The sequence below is a fragment of the Podarcis cretensis genome, assembly GCF_951804945.1.
Source record: "Podarcis cretensis genome assembly, chromosome: 10".
NCBI lineage: Eukaryota > Metazoa > Chordata > Lepidosauria > Squamata > Lacertidae > Podarcis > Podarcis cretensis.
Genome location: NC_137179.1, coordinates 73,362,329 through 73,387,361, shown reverse-complemented (window position 1 = coordinate 73,387,361; position 25,033 = coordinate 73,362,329). Strand labels below are relative to the sequence as shown.

At 43.2% G+C, this 25,033-nt stretch overlaps 1 protein-coding gene across 3 annotated transcripts in view; it reads right to left on the bottom strand.

Annotated features, from left to right (window-relative positions):
- The window catches only part of CD36 (CD36 molecule (CD36 blood group)), a 69,389-nt gene extending 44,496 nt beyond the window's left edge, over window positions 1-24,893 (bottom strand). Inside the window, exon 1 of one of the 3 annotated variants that reach the window (XM_079993688.1) lies at window positions 24,752-24,893. The gene's annotated coding sequence lies outside the window, so the exon portion shown is untranslated. Of the gene's footprint in view, window positions 1-4,784; window positions 4,927-20,938; window positions 20,958-24,751 lie in introns of those variants that run through there. The other 2 variants (XM_079993690.1, XM_079993687.1) reach the window with 2 other exon arrangements.
- Window positions 24,894-25,033: the final 140 nt, after the last annotated feature.

The window sequence follows — 25,033 nt, the reverse complement described above, 5'->3', positions numbered from 1 at the left end:
TATTGGATTGGACAATCCAGGAGAACAGGTTTGAATGAAGAAATTTCACTAATCACACTCAACAATTATGTGGCACTTTTGGTCTACAAAACTCTTCACAGATATTAACCTTAATACTTCACTAATCCTCTCCAATATACATGGGAGGTAAACAAAGAGGGAAGGTACAATATTTATTTCCACACTCAGTATACTAAAGCCTGCTCAGGTTACTACTTGAGAGAGGGGGGAAAAAACTGAGAGCACAAGACACACGGGAAAGCAAGGTTGCTGTACTAAAAAGTTGGCTTGGTAATAGTTTGAAGCTTAAGAACTTTACACAAAATTAACACGGCTGCCATCCCTCCAGTTCCCTGGTGGTCCATTACCAACCGAGTCAAGGCTCCCCCCCCCCCAGTCAGTCTTCCTTAGTGTTAGCGTACAATTGCTACTTCAATCCAGAGAACTGTGATCTCTCCTGCACCTCCCAAGAGATTTAGGCGGTCTGATAACTCTAGGGTCCCTTGAAATCACTTGGAGATATGGCTGAAGGGCACAGCTTCAAGGGACAGTAAGTTTCAGAAGGCAGCACTGGGAAGCTATTTTGACACCCTATTGGAGTTGTCTTTGGTCCTCCTCAGGGTACCATTTTGTCTACTATGAAGCCTCTAGGCCAGCTTGAGGGCCACCTCTAGATGCCAGTGAAGAGCAGAAGCAAATGTGGACAGAGAAACAAATGTGAATTTTAGGCTACTTTCTAGCCTAAACACATACTCCTCTCTATCCAGAACAGCAAGACTTATCAGAATTCAAGGACACATCACAGCCATACAAAAGCACAAGTTGTAAAGCCGGAACAGCAAGGGTTGTGGTTGTGGCTGTGGGATTGCTCAGAGCCAAACTGCAGCCCTATCTTTCAGTTCCCAAGCCTGATATTCCCCACCCATGAGATTCCTCTAGGTCACATAGTTTGAAATATCCAGCCAGCAGTATGCTGATTATTTCCAATGCCATTTCCCTTTTCATTGGATCTGGATGGAGCAGTGAAGTCCCTGAACATGTCCCAGAATCACTCATGCTCCAAACAACTGAGGTAAACTGAGGTTATCACACCTTGATAACACACGGATTAGATGACTGCAATGCACTCTTTGTGGGACTGCCCTTCAAGTAAGTTCCAAAGCTTCAATTAACATACCTTTTCTCTACAGCAACTGCTTTGGCTTCCAGTATGTCTTATACAGAGGACTCACCTAGACTTACTTTTGTGTTGCAATTCTAGGCACAGGTCCAGACTTTAAAGCTCCATGTCTGAGTGGAGTGGGGCTTTTTACCCCCTCCCAGTGCTCTCCCCAGGAAAACCTGTGTTTTACCACTGTATCACAGACCTGTACCTGGAAAGCGTAGTACAAAAGGAAGTCTGGATGACCCCTGAGTCAGTTCACTGGGTCCACCTAGCATGCCATTGTCTATACCAGGCATCCCCAACTTGTGGCCCTCCAGATGTTTTGGCCTACAACTCCCATGATCCCTAGCTAACAGGTCAGGGATGATGGGAATTGTAGTCCAAAACATCTGGAGGGCTGAAGGTTGGGGGTGCCTGGTCTATACTGACCAGCAGTGGTTTTCCAGGTTTTCAGACAAGGTTCTCTTCCAGCCCCACCCAGGGGTTGAACTTGGGACTTTCCGCAGGAACATGTGCAGAGAAGGGCAACCAAGATGATGGGATCTGGAAATCAAGTCTTATAAGAAGCATTTGAAGGAGCTGGATATGTTCAGCCTCGACTAGATTAGACTGAGAGGGGATACAATAGCCAAGGGCTGTCACATGGAAGACAGAACAAGCTGGTTTTCTCCTACTCTAGAAGATAGAACTCGAACCAAAGGCTTCAAGTTACAAGAAAAGAGATTCCAACTAAATATACAGAAAATATTTCTGACAGTAGGAGCTGTTTGACAGTGGAGCCATCTCCCTCAGGGGGTGGTAGACTCTCCTTCCTTGGAGGTTTTAAGCAGAGGTTGGGTGGCCATTAGTTGAGGATGCTGTAGCTGAGATTCCTGCATTGCGAGGGGGTTGGACTAGATGACCCTTGGAGTTCCTTCCTATTCCATGATTCTTGCCTTTTTAGTCTCTTTTTTTTTGGGGGGGGGAGAAGATCCTGCTTATTGTTTCACCTTGTTGTTTATTGTAAACCACTTCGTAAATTAAAATTTTGAAAATCAGTTTAAAAACAACTAGACGAATTGAGTACCACCACATTTTGTAGCTCTATAATGCTGCTGGAAAACATTTGTCTTCCTTTTCAAAATGGACATATTCCAGAAATATCAAGGAAAACAAAAGGATAAGATACAAGGCAGACATATTTTTAAAAAGACCTCTATCCACCTGAGATACCTAATATGGCAGATGGTTGGTACAGCATTTATTCCCTTTAGGCACTTTGTTCATTTGTCATAAAGCCACTTCCGGCCTGCCCAGGAGGTGGGGTTGCGGGCTTCGCACCCACCCCCACATGAGCGGGGATTGGTTTCAGCCCCCGCGAGAGCAGGGGAATCCCGGCCGCGTCTCCCCCCCCCCCAGCCAGCCAATCGGCTGGCTGGGGGGGGGGCGTAACCTGCCCTATTTAGGGCCGGCGCAGAGGGGGCTCGCCCTCTTTTCTCCGGCTAGCCCCCACGTTTTCCCACCCTCCCTCCCTTTGGGTAGGGGTAGGATTTAGGTAGGTCTCTGACTTTGCTATGGACTTTGGTCTGTCGCCGCAAGGGGCATGGTAGGAATTTGTCCCAATTGGCAATTTACAGCCATTTGGTTTTTCGCCTACCTCGTAGCAACTCGTCACAACTCCTCGGCATTGGCGGTTAGGCATTGGTAAGAAGAGGTTAAGAGGATGTGGGGGGGGAGGAATGCCATCACCTCCCCCCAGTGAACGAAGGGTGGTCCGTTAAAGGACTCCGGGGGGCGTGGCCCTGTCCAAAGCCTATGGAGGTGTGGGCCAAAGGCACGCCCCCGAGCGGTGACCCGGGGCAGCTCCTAGTTGACGTGCCTCAGCAGGAGACTCCCCCTCTATGGTGTTAACCCTTCCTGTGTCTCCAGCAAATGGGCTGGAGCGGGATAGTCGATAGGACCAATGCCTAAGCCAATGCCTCTCATTCCTGAATTCAATAAAGTTGTGGCCTAATTCTCCCATTTAACCTTAAATTATGGTGTCTCATGTCTTTATTTATCCTGGTGGGGGGCGGGAACTCGCCACGCAAAACAGCAGTGCAGAACTTCTTCCATGTGGGCCTAATTAGTCTGCCATTGAGTTGGTGAGAGTTTTGGGAAAGCCCCACCCCCCTGTCATACATAAGATGCAAAGACATTACTTATTAAAAAGGGGGTTGCAAGTACTATCAATCAGCTGATCTGCACCACGGTGTAGAGTACCCTGTGTAGCTCTTTGGGAGCACAGACAAATCAGGAGATGGTCAGGGCTTGCAGAGAGCCCTGCACAGTGCTTTGAAGACCCAATGATCAATAGATTGTTGGGCCTTCAAAGTGCCACACGCCATGCATAGTTTAATTTCGAATCGCCCTTGTAAAATTCAGTCAGCATCAGATTGACAGGTGGGGCTGCCAATCTTTGCCCATGGGCAACAGGAGAGATAAGGATCTCGCCCACAGGCCAGATATAATATTCCACCTTGCCAAGCAAAGCATGTGTTACATGTAAGCAAATGGTTGAGCAACCATGGAAATCATTCAAGAACCATTTCCTACAAACCCACAGCCAAGCTAGACTGGGCACATTCAAAACAAAATTTGCAGCCACTTACCCTTTAAACAGTTCCACTAAAGCTTCATTAATTTTTTTTTCTAAATATGGGGATGGAAGGAAATTGGTACTTTAAAAACAAGAAGGAGCATCCACAATTTCAGCAAAGGCAATAATAGGTCAGGAGTGCTCACAATGGTAAAATTAACAATTTTTCATTGTCAAAGATATTACAAAGTTGTAGAAAAGTCTGTTTTAAGTGTCAAAACAGTATGCCGGGTCCATGAGCAGTGAGCATAGGTTCTTCTGGTCCAGCTGTTCCTTCCCAGATGTTCACTTAACCAGAGAACCTTTTTGATGTTTCTCTCTCTTTTCCATTTCCATTCATTACAGTATGTTGTATCTAACCCAAGTCACCTTGTTTGCGCAAGGACAGTCACTTGTACAACAGAATGTCCCTTCTCTTCCCCATGCTCTCCCTATACATCCTCAAATCTGTTCCAGATAATTGAGGGAAGGGACATTCCATGGTGTAAATGCCTTGCACAAACAGGGGAACTTCAATGGATAGAACCAATGCTTATATGTCACCCAAAGGTTCTCCAGGCAGCTTCCAATGCTAATGCAGGATCTGAAACCACTGAAAAAAGAGAGCAGAAAACCATATGCAGCAAATAAAACCAGGAACACCAAAATATCATACACCTTAAGAATTCCAAGAACACCCAAAAGATCTTCAAATATTACTATAAAATGTTTCAAGATTGAAAAGATTAGAAGACTAGAAAAGGTCTTCACCATAAGTGCTAGTCTTGGAAGTTAATTGCACAGCCATGTCCTACCACTGCAAAGACCCTCTTCTCTAATTGCCACCAGCCACATGTCCTTTGGTGAGAGCATCCAGAGAGGCCACACAGGTGTGCGTGGGAGGAGGTGATCCTTTAGGCAACTGGGTCCCAAGCCAACTCTCTGTTTACAGACAGAACATTACCATTGTCTCAAGTAAACACTCTCCCTTCCCCTCCTTACAGTGTCCTCTTAAGAACCCACCAGCAAGATTGTCTCCAGTCCTCTTCCTTTTCTCCACTAACGTCACACTGGAGGAGAACTGTGGAGCTGCTGCTTCCTTCAAGGAGACTGATTCAGTTTTGCCGGGAGACTCTGGTCCACAACAGCACTGAGAGACAAAGAAAGAGGAGACACACCTGCTCAGACCAGATGAGCAGGGTGAAGCAGCACACTTGCTAGCCACTAACCTACCTGCTGAACAGCTGCCAAAGGAAGAGATTTCTGCCTAGAGTGATAAGATCTGATGGGAGCAAAGGATGCATCATAAGAGGAAATGGAAGGAAGGAAGGAAGGCACAGCAACACAGAGAAATATCATGACAGAGACACTGTATGATCCTCTCTCAGCCTGGCTGGCACACAATCTGCTCTCTCCTGCCCTTTTTTAAGCATCCAGTTAAAATGCAACTGAAGATGAGACTGTTTGGGAAAAGGGGGTGTCGTTATTCAACTTCACTTTTTGAAATTATATGGGGGGGGGGGAGAAATGAGATGAAAGCATAATGAACTGACTGCTCCAGACCTTAAGGTCTTGTAGCCTGCTTGCGGTGTGACAAGCAACCGCTCCCTGTAATTACATCCCTGTTCCCAAACAGACACACCCTCCCAGGAAGCAGTGGTTACAGCCACACTTTTGCAAGGGCATTGGAGTGGGGAGAAGCAAGCATGCCAGCAAAGCAAAGCTGGCTCAGGCTGTGACAGCAAGAGAGACTTTTAAAGAAAGCAAAGTCACAAGATCCCTTGGTTCTAGAGGGAGTTTCCTCTTTTTTAAAAAAAGGAAAAGGGACATAAAGCTTTTCTCTCTAGTTATGGTTTTGTTTATGATACACCATCACTCCACTCAATAAGGTTATTTCATACATGGTATCACAGCTGCCTAAATCTGCACAGTCGCCCTTCTGAAATTCTCTGTTTCCAGTTTTAAACACACCACAATTTTGCTTCCGCAAATAAGGGTGCCAAACTGGAAACAGCTGGGGTAGGTTGAAAGACAACAACACCCTAGCTCAAGAGACCTTTTAGGAACCCAAAGAACATGGATTTACAGTGGTGCAGCCAGCTCAGGGACTTGTTAGGCCGTCATGTCTAAAGCCATAACAAACATGCTCAACAATTACTCAGATCATGAGAACACAAGAGTTCTGCTTGGTCAGAGAAAAGGCAGTTCAGCACCCTGTTTCCTACACTGGACAAAGAACAGCTAAACCCAGGATACCAAATAAACACCATTATATTTCTATCATGGTTGCATACACAATGTCTGAAAGTCAGTGTTGCAAAGTTAATACGACTGCTTGGCAATATTGTCATTTTTTAACATTAACATTAACGCTATGCTATGCTGCATTTAACAGACTGACACCTTTTCCCCTACAAACTTGCCTAAATCTGGAGAACAGAATTTAAACTTGGGGGGAAATGAGAAACTGGGAAACATCAAAACTGACACATTTTCCCATCCCTAGTGATTACCCAGTATGGCCACACAAATTGTGTGACTCACCAATCTGAAGGCAGCCCACCAGTCATGTGCTTTATGACCAGCCAGGGCTTGTAAGCTGTATCTCACATTGTGATTATATCACAAACAACTGGCAGGTCATTAAATGTTTATGCTTCACAAGGTCCAGATGGGTGCATAATGAAGACTCCACAGACTGTAGGGCTATGGGGTTTGAGGGCTATCGACCAGGAAAGGGCAACTACTAAAAAATATCCACTTCCATAGGAGCCAACTCCTAGGGGCTGAGGTCCCTTCACCCTCCAATAAAATATTTGAGAGGGCAGCCCCAAGTTGATGGGCACTGCCATCCAAATGGCATGCATGCGTCATGACTTGTGATGGATTATGTTGCTCCCCCCAAAATATTTTATTCAAGTTGGCACCCCTGTCCACTTCTGTAGTTCAGGAGAGAGGAACAATTTCCTAGCCCTGTGGTATCTCTGCTGTGTTGTCTGTTTTTATATTGTTCTAATCACCCACCTCTATTTTGTTTTTCTATTTAAAGGAAGTTGACTCTTTCTGCAAACATCAGAGAAGCAATGAACTGTCAGAAAACAGTGAGAAGACTTGTTACCGCCTTCCCTTTGAGATATGAAGCAAACAGGACAATGAATTCATTTCAAACAGGATAAAGGGAGCATCTGAAGGTCAGCACTAGTTTCCAGAAACAGCTGGCAACCAAGAAAGGGGTCTACTTGCAGTCACACCTCTAGAGTGCTCACCCCAAGAAAGCTGACCTAACCCTATCACCTTTAAAAACCTTGTGTTTCGTGATTTTATACAATTGCTATGCTTTTACAATTTACTTCTGCTTTGTTTTTATGCTATTTTAACATATGTTACTTCAACTGCTTGGATTTATTAGCTACTTTTAAAGCATCTCTGCTGAAAGGCAGGAGAAAACTTCCTTGCTTAAAATGGAATGAACTTCATTCCGTGGTATAGGGGTGACCAACCTGTGGGCTGTATCCGACCCCCTAAAAAAATGGGCAAGGCTCCCCCAAGCTTGTCACTTAAAAATAGTTTTATTCTGAAAAAGATGAATATTTCTGGAGATCCCTCATGGTGATGCCAAAAGTGTTTTGCAGGGCCCCCAAATTGTCTCACAAAACAAAACAAAACAAAACAATGAGCAATAAAATGGCTTAAAATACTGTTGAAAAGCTGATAAGATCTTCTGGAAGGCAGCTTTGAGAACAGCGGTTCTTGCCATGCCTGTTTCTATTCTCTGGCCACACAAACGTATCATGGGGTATATGGAGTGTTAGGGAAAGAGTAGCACCTCTGGCAGGGGACACGTTCCCCACCCCGGATTCAGCTCTCACCTGTGGATCAGAAACCCACCAAGCTGTTCAGCAACCGCTCTCTCAATCACCTTACCCAGGAACAGAAGATTTGAAATCGGGCGGTAATTGGATAGATCTAAGGGATCTAATGATGTTTTCTTTAAGAGCGGGCGCACCACTGCCTCCTTCAGTTCCCCTGGGAATGTCCCGGTGCCAAGGGACAAATTTATGATATCCCCAGGGGGGCCCGCACCTCGTCTGGACACGCTCTAATCAGCCAAGACGGGCACGGGTCGAGAGGACAGATGGTGGGCTTTCCAGCTCGGAGGAGTCTGTCTACATCGGCTGGGGATATCCGGTCAAAGTGGTCCAATACTGGACCCGAGGTACAGTGTGCACAGCCATGTACATATTAGTGAAAACATACATGCTACACTGCACAAAATTGGGGAGCATAGCTTTGCAAAAATTGTATGCATTAGGCATACAAATATTAGGAGAAACTCACACTGAAATAATGAAATTTCATGAACACTTTAAAAAAAATCAATTTGCAAGCTGATGCAGAAATGTGGAAAACTGAAGACTAGAAAAATGAGAAACTGACCTATTTGCCCATTCCCAGTCAAGAGCAGGCAGGGTAGGCTTCTAGCCCTCCCATATCAAGTGCTAATAGAGCCAGGATTTTTTAAAATAAAAATAATCCGTTCTATGGGAAAACGTTCTGAATATGCAAGACACGTTTCTACATGCAACCTATTCCTGTTGAATCCAAGTTGCCACAGAATAGCCCAAAGTGAAAACAAACAAGGCCATTCCCACAAAGTTCCCACCAGCAGATATGGGATTTTAGGCAACGTTCAGACCACATTCCCTTAATAGTCTGGAGAACCTGTATTTCTTACAGACACTGCTTTGACACACTTGAGTGGCTACTAGGGATGGTGGATAAATTCAATTCGGGTTTTATTTAAAGGCAAACCTACCGAATGTGCACATTCCAAAACAATAGACAAACTGAATCCCTTTAAATTTACCCTTCTCCAAGGCAGTTCTCCAGACATGCACACAAAAATACATCATGTTTTGCAAAAATACGAAGATTAGAGCAAAGTTGCATACAGGAGGAAAACTGCTCTAAAATGCCGGTGAATCTCCCAGAGAACTTTTAAAAAATAAACTGATGTGGAAATGTAAAAAAGCTGTATTTGAGACTGGAAAGGTAAGAAAGCAAAAGAAAGCAAACTAATAGATTTGCCCATTCCTACTGGATACAGGAGCAAGTTAAACTGGGCAAGTACTATGTCTTCAGCAAGAAGGAACAGCTGTTTACCTGTGTTGGCAAAAGGAAGAACTTTTTTACCCAAGCTGATTTCTTTAACATAGACCATAATGACAGATATGTTATCAACCACAGCTATTCAACGCACGTCTTTTTATTGGGGGTATTGAACAGCCTTTGAACTTTGGCTGGAGCCATGTGCCATTGCATGGCAAGAATTGGTACCTGAAGGAGCTTTTCTACCCATCCAGATTTCATTCTGTATTCTGTCCATTAGACCATATAAAGTTGTATTACTTTAAATTGTGAATTGCTTTCAGCACAGACATGCAGCATGCATGAAACAGGCAAAGAAAGAAAAAATGCTTTGACTAGGTCTCTAAGAGCAGAGGCCCATCTAGTCCAGCATTCTGTTCTAACAGAGGCCAGCAGAAGCCAACGGGAAGCTCAACAGTCCTTCTCCTACTTGTGGACCACAGCAACGGGTATTCAGAGACACAGGACCTCTGACAGTGAAGGGAGGACATAGCCAATGTGACTAGCCTTATCCCTCATGAATGAACTTAACATTTTCCTTCCCAGAAAATGCTTCCACAGCTAAAACAATTTGTAGTAACCTAAAGAGATCATAAGGAGAAACCCATTCAGCAGTCCCTCGGTTGACAGTATGCCCACGCTGCAAGGCCCTTTTCACTTTGTCAGAGTTTGGAGCTCATGGGGGAAGCAGAAGCACTGTGGATATTTTCTTGAAGTGGCAATGAACGATCAGAGGACAGGCCAAGATTTCTCAAGAGATCATTGAGACATGTTGACTTGGCTCTTCTTAATCATCAAATTCCAAGCATGTGACAGAAAGCAACACAGAGGCATTATTGCTTGTTGTTAAAAGCTCAGAAGAGAAGGGAACAGATTCAATGAGGTCTGCAGAAAATCAAACCGCATTCTTTATCAGGCGCCTGAAGACTAATAAGAAAAACATTCAGATAAGTGCTGGGGCGATAAGGCCTCTTAACAACATTCATCCTTCAGAAATCATGGAGCGATAGGTCCAAGTATCCAAGTAAAGTTACTGGTAATGAATGCATAGTTAATCTACAAATGTTCATGCACTTGCACCATCCTCAAGATAAGGAGAGAGACCTCCAACTCTCTGCTCTTCCTGGTCACCTGGAGGAAATTCTTACCACTGCAGGTGACTAGGTTAACTGCCTATTATTTTATGGATTAAAGTAATGCCAATCTAAATATGCTAATTTTCCTTGCAATCCAGCCACTACACAATTGGCTGAAGTGATTTGGGTACAATATTTGCTGCCCTCACTGCAAGATTTCCCATCTTTTGGATTGTTTCATACATCACATGGACACGGCAAAACCTTTGTTAGCCAACAAGCCTCTGCTTGTTGGAAACTCCTCGTTTCCTGCCTCATGCACCCATGTAGTGCACGTACATACAGAAGAGGCTTTTTTGTGTGCTTGCAACATTGTTTTACCGCCCACATTTTACAGGCACCTTTAAGGAAACAAACCTAGGCTGTAAAACAGCCCTCAAATATGGAGAAGAGCACACTTACCATTATACAAGTGTCAAAACATGTATGATGTGCATCGATAATTTCTGAAGAAAACAAGATGGAAAGAGTGAGATGGATCTTATTTCTATTTTGACACATGAGCAAGTGGGGAAAGCCAGAGGCATTTTCTTTTCTTTTCTTTTTTAATAAATATTTATTGAGATTTTTTTTTAAATACAAAATGCAAAAATGATAAACAATGTAACATGTATCATAACACGTTTTTCAAAACTTCTTTGGACTCCCTCACGTCTCCCACTCCCACTTACATCATTGTGACCTTTTTCCAGCAATTTATCATCTTGTTTACATTCTTAAATCTCGTTCAATTAATTTAATCTAATAATTCTCCAAAAGTTTTATATTTTCCTCAATCTCACTTATCGTCAAGTTCAAATCTAATTCAATGGTAGGCAGTTATTTATGATCTAGCATCCTTCTTAGCCTTCGACCAAATTACAATACTTTTGTAAATAAATCTTGAATTTCTTCCAGTCTTCTTCAACCCTCTCTTCTCCCAGGTCTCGAATTCTACCAGTCATCTCGGCCAGTTGCATATAGTCCATCAGCTGCATCCGCCACTCTTCCAGTGTGGGTAGATCTTGAGTTTTCCAGCTCTTAGCGATAAGTATCCTTGCTGCCGTTGTTGCATACATAAAAAATGTTCGGTCCTTCTTTAACACCTTCTGGCCGACAATGCCCAGAAGGAAGGCCTCTGGTTTCTTAGTGAAGGTATACTTAATTACCTTTTTCAACTCATTATATATCATTTCCCAGAAGGCCTTCACTCTAGGGCAAGTCCACCAGAGGTGAAAGAATGTTCCTTCATGTTCCTTACATTTCCAACATTTATTATCAGACAAATGGTATATTTTGGCAAGTTTAACTGGGGTCATGTACCATCTATATATCATTTCATTTTCTTACCCCTTTCATGTCCTCTGGCATGGTTATAAGTTCAGAAATTAGCAAAATGAAAACCGGATGGAGAGGAAAGGGTAGAAGCAGAAAGCCAATGCTTCCTGAACTAGAAAATGTGCTAAGTGGGACAAAAACATTGAGGAACACGTTGTCCCCACTCCTAACATTTTTGGTCTGGCAAAATTTGATCTCATGAAATAATACTCTATCAGACGAAGCGAGAAGGCAAGAGAGAGATTCTATCAGGGGGGAAATACAGCCCAGAAACTATTTAGTCTTTCGTTAAACAGCTAAACCAAAAACCAAAAGAAAACAACCAAATGCCAAAGCTCTAGTAAGCAGCAGCTAATGAAACAGAGCACTTATTCCCTAAATGTTTACTTAATAAACTGGGCTGGAAAAAGTTTCTGGATCTAGTGTGCAGAAAGAAGATGCACACAATATATCACCAGGGAAACCCAGCCAGATGGGCGGGATATAAATATATTATTATTAATTATTATTATTATTATTATTTGTTCAAAACATCAAACCGTCTTAGACAAGTGGACAGGGTCACCACACCTCACCTCTCTTCTGCAGATGCTTAGTACACAAATGCAGAGCTCAGGAAATCATATCACCTCCAGCAGATCTTACATATTTCTCCCAGAAATAGTCAGGCACCCTCCAGCCCAAGGGAATACTTCATTCAGCAATAAAGTTCAAAGCCTTCATTGCTCACACAATATATGTGAATATCTACTACTTGACCAATGAAATTGCTAGCAATGTGACACATGACATGCAGTTCTGGTTCAGACAGATAATGCCAGGCATATCAGCTAACAGAAATCATCCTTGCTCATCTGGAAGTTCCTTCACTCTTAGGTAATAATCAGGTTCAGCAGAAATCCTCGTAATCAGAAAGTTTCAGGCAGTTATGCAAACATTTATATAAGTTTGGCAGAACCTGTTACCTAACTAAAGTATTTATGTATTTATGGACCCAAATGAAGAAAACATGATAGGTATGCATCCATCACAAACTAAAAGTGACAGCTGACCCCCTTTCACCATAAGTTGTGCCCCATTTTAGGATTCCTCTCCTCTCTTATGACACCCCCAAAAAGATTCCCTTGAATGGTATAGCTTTGGAGGGGTTTTGCCCCCAACGTGGTTTTGGAGGTGGGCTTTTACCCTCCATACAACTGTCGTCTCAACCCTGCTCAATAGGTATAGGGCTTTGAGACCCCAGATTATTTGCGTTTCTAATTAAAACTAACCATTGCATTTCAGCCCGTTTAATAACTTATGTTAAATCCCAATGTGGATTTATTCTATAAGCATCTATTCAATTAGAGTCATTTAATAAGCATGTGAGTAGATGGAGGAGAAGCTATAACTCCCTATAAGTGTAGGAAACATTCCACGTAAATGGAAACCTATGACATGCACTAGCACACACACACACACACACACACACACGGAAGAGGAAGCGAAGAGGCAAAGATGAGGCAGGCTGCTGAAGAAGCCAGGGGGTCTCCTCCTGCTGCTGTGATAAGCTCCCCTCCCCACTAGTCTCCTAGAACAGTGTTTCCCAACCTTTGGTCTCCAGCTGTTTTTGGACTACAACTCCCATCATCCCTAGCTAGCAAGACCAGTGGTCAGGGATGATGGGAATTGTAGTCCAAAAACAGCTGGAGACCAAAGGTTGGGAAACACTGTCCTAGAACACACAGAAAAATGATGGCGGTGGAGCAAAGAGTCAAGCAAAGGAGCTTAGGCGGCTGGGGAAGGAACCAGAGAAGGAGCCTTAGGGAGCACTGGGAAGGCAGGAACCTTCTGTCCTTGCAGCTGCCTCATTGGGAAGAGGTGCTGGGATCACTAGGCTGCGCTGTTTTGGTTAACTTCATTGACACTGTGTTTTTCTTTGATTAATCTACCATTAACTCCAGCTCCTGACATTTGCAAACCTTTAAACTCCTAAAGCAAGAGCACAAATGTTTAAAGAAATATATTAGACACATACACAAGTTTAGAAACAAAAAAAATAACCTGTTTACTAGGCCTATGGAACAGAAAATACTAGAGCTGTGTCCCTTTCCCTGATCCAATGAGAGACGCAGATCACCACAACCTAACCTGGGGAACACCTGAGCTGAATTTTATTGGGGGCAGAGCTAATTAGGCTTATTAAAACCCTGCACCTCATCCTGACATCCTGACCATGGAGAGCAAGAGAGTGCTGTTTTGCAAACTGTGAAGTTAATTGAAGACACTTCTCCTTACAGCGGTTTCACTTCCCGTTTTCTTTCTCCAGCTTGAGATCCTCTTTAGAAATGAAAGTTTCCAGTAAAAAAATTCTTTTTGGGTCTACAATTACTACCCACAGTGATCTGTGGAGGCAGCTACTCCTCTTATTTTTCTAGTTTGCATGCCCTCTCACTTACAGTGTTACCCATCACCACCAATACACCCCCCTCTATCCTTTATTTTATAGAGTTAGAATCCTTGGATACTGAACTATCTCTATTCTGACAGGTTTCTGTTTTACCACAGAGCCACCATGAAGAAGACCCCACTTCATGTTCCCGCCATGCAAGGTCTGCAAACAAGGCCTTTGCAGCTGATCATAGGGCTCAGATTGGGGGCAAATTCTCCACCAATCATCCAAAACATTATTGGCTATTACAGAAGTTATATAACTCCCCCAAAGGGCTCTAGTGAATTAGTTTTAAAACACCTAACAATGTAATGGGCTGCATCCAAGTATGGCTGTGACCCAACAAGTTGTTGCTATACAGTGGTGCCTCTGGTTAAGAACTTAATTCGTTCTGAAAGTCTGTTCTTAACCTGAAACTGTTCTTAACCTGAGGTACCACTTTAGCTAATGGGGCCTCCTGCTGCCGCCGTGCGGTTTCTCTTCTCATCCTGAAGCAAAGTTCTTAACCAGAGGTACTATTTCTGGGTTAGCGGAGTCTAACTTGAAGCGTCTGTAACCCGAGGTACCTCTGTATAAGATTTAAACTGCAGGCTTCCTTATAAAAAATAATTTGGGACAATTTTCCCATGACATATTTTGCCCTCTGGAACATAAAGGTAAAGGTAAAGGTACCCCTGCCCGTACGGGCCAGTCTTGACAGACTCTGGGGTTGTGCGCCCATCTCACTTAAGAGGCCGGGGGCCAGCGCTGTCTGGAGACACTTCCGGGTCACGTGGCCAGCATGACATCGCTGCTCTGGCCAGAGCCAGAGCCAGAGCCAGAGCCGCACACGGAAACGCCGTTTACCTTCCCGCTGGTAAGCGGTCCCTATTTATCTACTTGCACCCGGAGGTGCTTTCGAGCTGCTAGGTTGGCAGGAGCTGGGACTGAGCAACGGGAGCTCACCCCGTTGCGGGGATTCGAACCGCCAACCTTTCGATCGGCAAGCCCTAGGCGCTGAGGCTTTAACCCACAGCGCCACCTGCGTCCCTCTGGAACATATGGTCATATGTTCATATGCTCTGGAACATATGCGTCCCTCTGGAACCTGCGTCACCTCTGGAACATATGGTAACATAAAACAATGGACCCAAGTGCTTGAAAGCTGACAGATATGGTTCCTGGCAACCCTGAAACGGGAAGAAGGTCAGAATATTAAGTCCATTAAATAGAAGGGAACTGCTGTCTTATAAACTTTTGCAGGGACAAAACAAAGCACTGGGGTGGAATCCTAACAGTTCCTAAAGTATACAATGTCATAAGCATTAAGCAATCTGTATTAAACCATAATCGCCCCAAGGACTCCACAACTTACAAGGACAAAATGTCTCCAAATGCTATTGCAAACATGCAGCCCAATGGCCTTTTCAACAGAGAAATGCAGGAATACAGAAGTTCATAAAAAGAGAAACACTAAACAACCAGCATGCAGAATGGGCAACAATACACCTCTTTCATATTTTTTTAATGTTTTTACATTCCATTTTAATACAAAAAACATTGGAAAAGGAAATGTGAACAATATGTTTCACTGGCCCTAAGTCAGCCTTCTGAAAGAGAGAGATTAAACTGAATTTTTGAAGCAGGTATAACTGTCTCCCTTGCAGCATTTATGTGCCATGGTCATGCTGGATGGAACTGATGGAAGATTTGGTCCCAATACATCTGAGGCGCTCCAAGTTAGCCAAAACGACAACCTACAACTAGCAAACTGCACATTATAACAAGATCCCCTGATGCCACCAACCTGCATCTCTAGTGATCTGGTGCTGAGCATGGAGGTTGTCTAGTAAGTTGTAGGCTCTATTTTCCCCTGCAGTCAGCACCTCATGAAGCACAGAATAAGGCTGGTACATCTCTATATTTATTGAGGTGCTAAGGGCTAATGATACCCACAATCTTCCCATTACATGTAGCTAGAAATGGGCAAATGTGTCCATTTTGGTTTCTCTCAGTCTCTCATTTTTTCCCCAATTTTAGGTTTAGTTCTCCACAATTCCATATCAGTTAGTGATACTGTTGTTGTTGTTTAAAGTGTGACTTTGTAGGGGGGGATACCAGCAGTTTATTCCAAATTTCTTCCAGTATACACGTGATATTTTGCCCAGTGCATACATTTTTGCAAACCAATGCTAGTTTGTCAAATAGATTTGCCTTACTTAAAGTAATGCATGCATTTTTATGCACACTTTAACGTAGTACAGGCATTTGTGTGCACATCACTTAGCTGGAGAACTACATTGCAAAATTAGGAGAAGTGCAAATTTCTCCCTCATCTGCACACATGGCTGCCCCTTAGCCAAAGGAAATGGGTCAGGAGTTTTAATGTCTTCCATTACGTGCCTTTGGGCAAGACAGGAAAATACTCAGGAACAGCTAAGGAATGGCAAGATCAAAGACTCAGCTAGATTGGTAAAGAAAAAGTGATTTACATGCGTTGTGTATGTGATATAACATTGTGCCACCAGATGGTGCTGTGGAGTCCAGTTTTCTCTACCCATTTTCCCTGTTTAAATTTACAATGCATTTAACTCAAACGCTTCTTTGATGTCTCTGGATCCAGCCCAGAATGGCTAATGACAGTGACAGCCAGCTTGTTATCACCCCCAGGGATGGCAACATTAGAAAAAGTCACTGATTCCAGTTTAAGCATTTGGAAACTTCCTCCCCCCCCCCCTTCACCATCCCAAAAAACTTCAAAGGCTTTTTCTCCACTCTGTCAATGTAGGGGTTTAATCACTGGGATCTCTTGTATGTGAATGCTAAAGACTGTAATCCAACTGATGTGTTTAGAAGCAAAATAATTAAACTCACCTCATCAGCCACCAGAGAACCAAGGTCTTTTTCTTCCACGAGAAGACTTCCGTGACTTAGTGGGTGAATTATGTACCAATTCTTCTGTAAGACAACACCATCCAGCCCTATCTAAGAAGCACCTGACTATTGAACTGATAAGGAACTTATTGGTAAGAGAACTGACCTAAGACCAAGGCTGAAGAAAAGCGAGAGGCTTGCAGTCACAGTTAGAGGCAGCCAACATACAAATGTACAGCGACTTTGGACTTGACACAGTAAGATTGAATCCCATTTATTTTATGGAGCTTAAAACAAAATTTTAAAATCTTCAAGTAGTCATATAAATATGAGAGGTGCCATAGTATTGCAGGCAGTTAACCAAATTTGCATAGGCTTCATTTACAATCAATTGACTGAACAACAATCGTGGAAATATTCAAATAGCTTGTTGTGCTCGGTCTTTTTTGAACTATAAAACCTACTGGACACAAAGAGCAAGCCACCAGCCTTTTCTTTTAACTCCTTTGCAGGACTTTTGTGCCCTTTTCAACTTATCTTTGTGGCTCAAAATCTCTCCATGCTTACCTAGGAGTGAGAACTATTGAACTCAGTTGTGTTTACTTCAAAGTAGATGTTCATAGGATTGCACTGCAAATCTCAATGCAAAGAAAGAACGTCACCTGCTGAAACTTGTATCATTCAGTGAACTGTCAAAGTCATTGAAGCCCTGCTGGAAAGTAGGGTGACTATCCTGCCGACTACCTCCAGTCTAAAATCTCTTCCCATTCCTCTTCAGGTGGCTCGGGGCAGGGGGGAGGGGGGAGGAGAGATCTACTGCACGGTGAAAACTATGGCTGTAAGACAAATTCCTAAGATACCTTGAGCATTGTGCTAGAAGGCACTTGGAGGACAATGGAAGCCTTTGAAATAACTAATCAATCACTCTCCTTGCCACCATCCTTGCTGATACGGAACAGAGAAAGAATAGACCTTGAAGAAAGAGAACAGAGAAATAACTGCCACATTTTCCTGTTTAATCATGATACATGGCTTAAGCCACATTTACAGGGTGGAGTGGAGATGGTTTCATGGGGCCTGGAACTGCAGCCTATTAGAGGGTCAGAAGAAATGGCTTCTGAACACAAAGAAAGCTGCTTGTCACCAGGTGCTTGGTGGCAGCAAGTTGCCTGCATCTGCATCAAGTTCAGAATGGCACAACAAGATACCTCCCTTAAACAAATCAGTATGAAGTAGGCAGGAGTAGATCTTCCCAGAAAAGCTGTCAGCAGAGGGAGAATTAACCTGCCACTAAATTCAAATTTCGGTGTATTTTAAATGTAGACTCTTTGAATATTTGTGTGTGTGTGTGTGTGTGTGTGTGTGTGTCATATCATTTCAACTGTTAACTTCTTACCAAAGTATAAAATCCATCACTAAAGTTTTGGTTCAATGTGGTGGCCACACCTAGTCGCCTGTGGAGTGTTGTTAAAAGGTTTCACCACACACCCTTCGATTTAGGGAATAAACAGATGGGAGAAATTCCAAAATGCATGATGCACATTGACTTCCATCTTACTCTCTCACTGAGAACAAAATGCAGAAGTAGGAGAACAAACAGAACACCGCTGTGCCTAACCACACTTCTAGTTGGTTGGGTATGTAACAATTAGAAGAGGCTTTAATCTGCACCTGCACACAAGCACAACCCAACTGCTGAGAAAACCTGATGTGTGGCAGGGGCCCAACACAGGAGAAGACTCATCTCCCTGGACTCCCCACCACCAGCCGAGGCTGAACACCACCTGATAGCAGCAGTACAAAACAATTTCCCCAAGCAGGGGAATCCAAGATGGTGGCTATGGAAGAAGCAAGACCCTCTTGGGGTGTAAATGCTGTGAACCCATCCATCATAAGCTCGGGTTGTATATATATGTAAATAAACCATGTATCATAAAGACACCATAGTCTGCGTTATACCTCATTACAAAGCAAACATGAACGTTGGGTAAGCACCTGGAACTGCTAGAATCTTGCACCACTCAGACACTGGGTTGGATTCAACAGTATGTTATTCTCACTAATAAATGCATTTTATGCACACTTGGCTTGGCTTGCACTTTTACAGAGGAAGAGCGAATGTCAAAGAATGGCTGCGTTTCAGTAAGCATATTGTTTCAGAAAATGTGAATTAGGTAGGCTAATCTTTAAAGGAGAACTGAATCGACTTCCCTGCCATCCCTAATGATATCCTTGTGGCCCCAAACTATCAATGAAGAAAATGATGGCACTCAGAATGGGGATAAGACGACAGACCAGAAACAAGTCTTGCAGTCCAGTGCAGGAGAAGTCCGCCCCAAGCACAAGAGGGTGCACTGTCAGTGCCTACCTGGTCTGTTGCAGTGGCTCCAACAGAAATGGGGAAAACCAGAAGCCTGCCCCCTTTCTCCCCAGTAGGATGGGTCCCCACTTGAGCAGCCATTATGTTTTGTATAAAGGTTTGATATTAATGCCTACACGCAGAGAGAAAGGCATTTCAGCACAAGAATTTTATAAGTTAACCTGTACACAAGTTTGGAAACCTTATCCAGCACTTATTCATGCAGAACACCATGCAGTTTAGACGCCTGAGAGAGAGTCCTCATTGGCAACAGCTGGGTAGCATTTTAAGGCTCGGTTGTTTGTTCCAATAAATCTTTAAATTATACAGAAATCGAATATGCTCATTTAGCAGGCCTTAGAATATGGTCAGGAAAAGTCCTGCAGCATCTTGGATTGCATCCAAAGGAGAGAATGGAAGCCCTAGCAGAAGAAATCTAGACTGAAAGAATGGGGGGAGGGATTTTGTTTGGTAGAGACAGAGTCCTTTTGAATAGGGAAAACAGAAACAAACACAGTGAAATAAGTAGGGTTTAACCACTGCTTTTATGTGGGGGTCCTCAAGGGTACGCAGTACCAGCACCTCTTTTTCTAGAAGAAAAGCACTGTGTTTAACATTTGAGCCACGTGCCTGCTGTCAGTCACAGATCTCCCATCAAAGGACTTCATCCACAGCCACTTTTGCTAGCTAGCGGTAGATGCAACCTTACTGTATGCTTGTGAAACGTGGACCACTTATAAACACCATCTCCAACTCCGTGAAAGATTCCATCAACAGTGTCTCCGAAAAGTTTTACACATCACCTGGGAAGACAGGCAAACTAATGCCAGTATACTGGAAGAAGCAAAGATCACCAATGATTCTTCAACATCAACTTCGTTGAACTGGTCATATTGTGTGGATGCCAGATTATTGTCTTCCAAAGCAACTACTCTATTCCAAACTTAAAAATGGAAAGCGTAATGCTGATGGTCAACAAAAGAAGTTTAAAGACTCTCTCAAGGCAAATCTAAAAAAATGTAGTATAAACACTGACAACTGGGAAACCCTGATCTGCGAGTGCTCCAATTGGAGAACAGCCTTTACCAAAGGTGTCATGGGTTTTGAAGACACTCGAACTCAGGACGAAAGGGAAAAAAGAACTAAGAGGAAGGCACGTTTGGCAAAACCTCTCCATGATCAACTCCTGCCCAGAAACCCATGTCCCCACTGTGGAAGGACATGTGGGTCCAGAATTGGCCTCCACAGTCACTTACGGACTCACTTTTAAAACCGTGTTTATGGAAGACAAATCTTATTCAGCTATGAGTGACCGCCAAAGAAGAAGAGATGCATCTGAGCAGAGGCGTACCAATTTGCTAGTTCCACCCCTACGTCTTCAGCCCATAACCCCACAGAGTACAGCAGCTCCCCAGACATTTGGAACTGCGGTTCCTACTGTTGGCCATTCTGCCTGGAGCTGACAGGCGCTGAGGTCCAACAACATCCAACCAGAGAGGCTGCAGGAGTCTGGTTTCTTGAAGCCCAAGCCAGGAAAAGCTTTGCTGGCTTTCTGTACTTCAGGCTGCTGTTGAGTTTAAAAAGTGGGCAATTGTATTTCTGCAGATTCATGTTTATTCCAACTCAGTGGTAAACAGTGGGTTTTCCTGGGGAAAGCAGTGGGGCAAACTGAAAAGCGCTCAGAACTGTACCTAGAAAGAATGGGGAAACAGGAAGTGCTGATTTCCCCCTTTTACACCTTGTTCCCAGCCCCCTGGCTGTTTAAAAAAGCCAGAGAACTTGATTTAGCTAGTCTTGCAGATGCCGTTTAAAATTTTATTCATTTTATTTTATTAAAATTTTATACCACCCTCCATCCATAGATCTCAGCATGAATCACACCATAAAATTACAATATAAAACGGCACTTGAAGTCATATTTAGTTTGACTCACAGCACTGCCTTCTGGATCCGCCACCTCTTGTCATTCAGCAAGGAAACAGCAGTCTGCTTTTGAAAAAAAGAGTTTTGCCTTTCCATTCCCGAATGAAGGCCATTCATTCTCTCCACACACACACACCCATGCAAAATGTGCACATTCTGCTGCAAGAGAGTGACGTCTTTCAAGGCTGCTTCTTGAGGGGGAAAGCAAAACTTGAAAACTGAAGAGGTTTTTACAGTTAGTAAGGCCACGTGTCTCTTCCACTGTACTCCCAATGCCTCATTATCATTTTTCCGCCATACCAGAAGTGAAGGCATTTGCCTGGCCTGTCATTTAACAAGAAGCTAATGTTTTGCAGCTGGCTGGAGGAGAGCTTGCCTGACTCAAACGGCATGAACTCCCACATAAGCTGGCCTCCTTCCTGCCCACAGAAACTCATTTTATTTGCACTAGAGCCTCAGAGAGCTCAAACCATACACATCATTTCCCACCTTCCCACCTTGTGATGTGTTTTCCAAAGGTGTGGCTGCACAGCCCTGGCTCCTTTAAAGCCACTTCATAGGTGGCGTTCATCTTTCACACCCACTGGCCCTCTCAACAGAGTTCTCCCATGCACATGTTCAGTCACCTAAGCATATCAAAAGTGCTTTGCTTTTCCTTATCTTTGACCACAACATCACATCTGCTGCTCTTGCACCCAAAATATGCTAGTGTCAACCACAAGCCCACAAGCGTTGCCCAAGCATGCGGAGAAAACTCCCTAACTTACATTGCCTACAGATGCCAAGTTTCACAACGATGTTCCATCCATCCTGACCTTGTGGGTTAATAAAGAAATGCTCTGGACATTCAGGGTTCTTACACAGGCCAACCATCTAAAGACAAGAGTTTCCCCATCCAAATAAACATGACGAGGAGGGACACCTAGGTTCACCACAGGAGTCTTAACCCTTCCCAGATCACTTCACCTACAGTTATTATCAGAGCTTTTTTTTTTCCCCAGACAGAACTCGACAGAACTCAATTCTGGCCCCTCTCAGGTGGGCACCATTGCCATTCTAAGAGAACAAGGGAGGGGTTCACAGTGAGTTCCGGCACCTCTTTTTCTAGAAAAATAGCACTGGATATTATGCTCCCAATCTTGCTTTGTGTTAATGGGTACAACAGCGTTCAAAGCTGAGCTATACGATTTGAGTTCAAAGGTTCTCCCCAACAGTGGAATTGCCAAATTTTGTCTAAAGTGAAATTAAGAGAATATGAACACTCCCTTCACACCATAAAAAAATTCTAATGGCCTTTGATAGAGCTCTCTCCCTGAATTTGTCCAATCCCCCTGTAAGCGTCCGTGAAATCCACGAAGACCTGTACATCTGCAGAAATGGGGACAAAGTTCCAATTCCTTAGACTGGAAGTTCACTAGAGTTCACTGAATGTTAACAGGAGAAGCACATGACAAGCAAGATTAAGGATGACTCAGGCTCATAAATCAAAGCTTGAATTGCATCTTAATTCCTCTTTTTTGTTTACCATTGCAGCTTCAAAAACCTTCTGTTTTGTTCCTCCTGCTCTCCTAGTTACATCTTGCATTTTCTTATCCCTTTCTGTAACTAGTGGCCCGGTTAGGGCAAATCAGTCAGGCCTAGGGGAGAGGCACGACCAAAATAACTACTGGAAAGTCTCAGGCAGATAATTGTTAAATCATATCGACAGGCACCGTTCTCAGAAAGTCCACTGTACCAGAAGTATATTGCATAAGCCTTTTAATAAGTTTCTTGCATTTATGGAGCGGTTTTCCTCCCCTCTGTGACACAGCTCATGTGCTGATCAAGAAAAGAAAAACCAGGAAAAGGTATTCAGCAAAGATTTCTTCTCTCCCTTCCCACCACATGATGTTCAAGAGACACAGCTATTGCACATGGTATTTCTGCTTATTTGCGAGCTTAACAGTCCTCTGATAACTTTGCAGATTTTGATAAAGGGACTTAGAAGCAGTCTCTAAGGGGCAAACTGTCTGCAAATGTACATATCAAAGAGTCCCAGGGCTTTTCTCTCCCTGCCCAACCTCAGTCTTCATGATGGGGGGGGGGGATTACATTTAGAATGTTCTCAAGCTTAATATCAATTTGCTAATGGAATAAAGAAAGAGCAGGTGAGGAGGTGTTACACCCTCATTACAACTTCTTCATAGGAGCCAAGGTCCCTTCAGCCCCCAATAAAATATTTGAGGGAGCCAGGCCTGCTCCCACCCACAATATATTATTCAATATTCAGTATTATTCAATATTTTATTTATGCACCTCTGCAACTTCTCCAGTCTCAGTTGTTCCCTCTCCAAAGAAACTTTTCTAAAGGAAAGGTAATGAGGGCTGTATCGATAAGTCCATTTCATTTTCTCCTTTTTCCAGTTCTATGTCCTGTCATTAACATTTCCGCTTTAGTTTGAGGTGAGTGAATGAAACTGTGTCCTTTACTCATAAAGGGGGGTGCATGAAACTGTGTCCTTTACTCATAAAGGGGGGTGCATGAAACTGTGTCCTTTACTCATAAAGGGCACATTTTTAAATGCCCTTTTGCCTAGTACTTTTGCCTAGCAATTTCTCCTAATGTAATCCATTTTTACAAGCCCCTTTCACATTTTCCCCTAGTACACGTTTCTATTTATTACTTAGGGTTTTTTTGCACTTACATCTTTCCAATATCTCTGAGGTAGGTTAGGCTGAGAGTGAGTTTCATGGCTGAGTGGGGATGTGAACCCCGTTCTCCCAGATACTAGTCTGACACTCTAACCACTATACAACACTGCACTGTTTTCATACACACTTTGGGGTCAGGGAACGCAAAGGATTACTGCATTTCAGGTCACTTATTGTTTCAGAAGCATGAATTTGGTAGGTTCACATTAAAAGGCAAACGGAATCAGATTTATCCCCCACACCTAGTGGCAAGTTGACCACTCTAATCCCTATACCTCATTTGATAAGCTCATGAAAACTAACATTTAGTGATATTTAACCTTGTTACTTTATGCAGGCCTATAGACAATTATCAGTTACTTTGCGGCACACACACAGGGTTGTAGCCTCATAAATTCTACTGAGAGTAGACCCACTGGAATTAATACACATTACTAATTTATGACAATTAACTTAAACCCTTGGAATTTATCTCAGATGCACATCTAAAAATAAAAGAGCTTGTGAAATTTCTCTCCAGCCACTTTGTCTTTTAACTAGATAAAAAGCAAAAGTTACTCAAGACAGATTTTTTCCCAGTAAAATTTGAGAACAAACAACTGCCTCTTTGATGAACTCTCCCCAAGATTTCTGACGTGTCTGTGTGTGTGTGTCAACCACCACTGTGTCCAGACAATACTATGAAATTGTATTATGGAAACAAGATGTGGGCAGGATACCCACACAAGCACAGCAAAAACAGAACAAAACTTAGGGGAAAGTGGGGAGGGGACCCTAAACTATACTGTTCTTAAGCCAATGGCAACATCTACTAAGAAGAAAAAGGTGTCACAGAAGCCTCCTGGAAAACGTTCACCAAACAGTTTGCCAGATGTTACTGCTCAAAAATAGCATGAAGTTTTGAATAAACCACTCTTGTTAAGCTTTACCTTTAACAGAGATTTATTAAAGCATAAGCATTCATAGAGATAAATCAATTACTTTGGCCTACTTAATAATAAATCTCAAAATCATACACCAAACAATGCTTGTCTTAATATATTATTAATAGCTGTTATTTTCCTAAAATGCCATTTCCCCTCTTTGTGGAGAGATGTACTTTTCCAGACCTTGCATCACAGTAAGTACCTACCTTACTTCAGGCCTAGCAGGACATGAAATACACATATCACTCTTTCAGTCACCAGACTACTACAGGTCGCCTAGTAGGGAAGTTAGCTGCGTCCTAAAAGTTTGTTTCTCAAGTACTTAACCTCCTCCATCTGGGTCAAATGCTAATCAAGCTTTCCTCAGCTGCACTTCCAAGAAATCTACAGAAAGATCAAACTCTGCAACAACTTGAGCACATCAGCTGGCTTCTCTGTTTTTTTCTGCTTACAGAGAAATGTTTAAGGCTGCAGTCCTAATCCTGCTT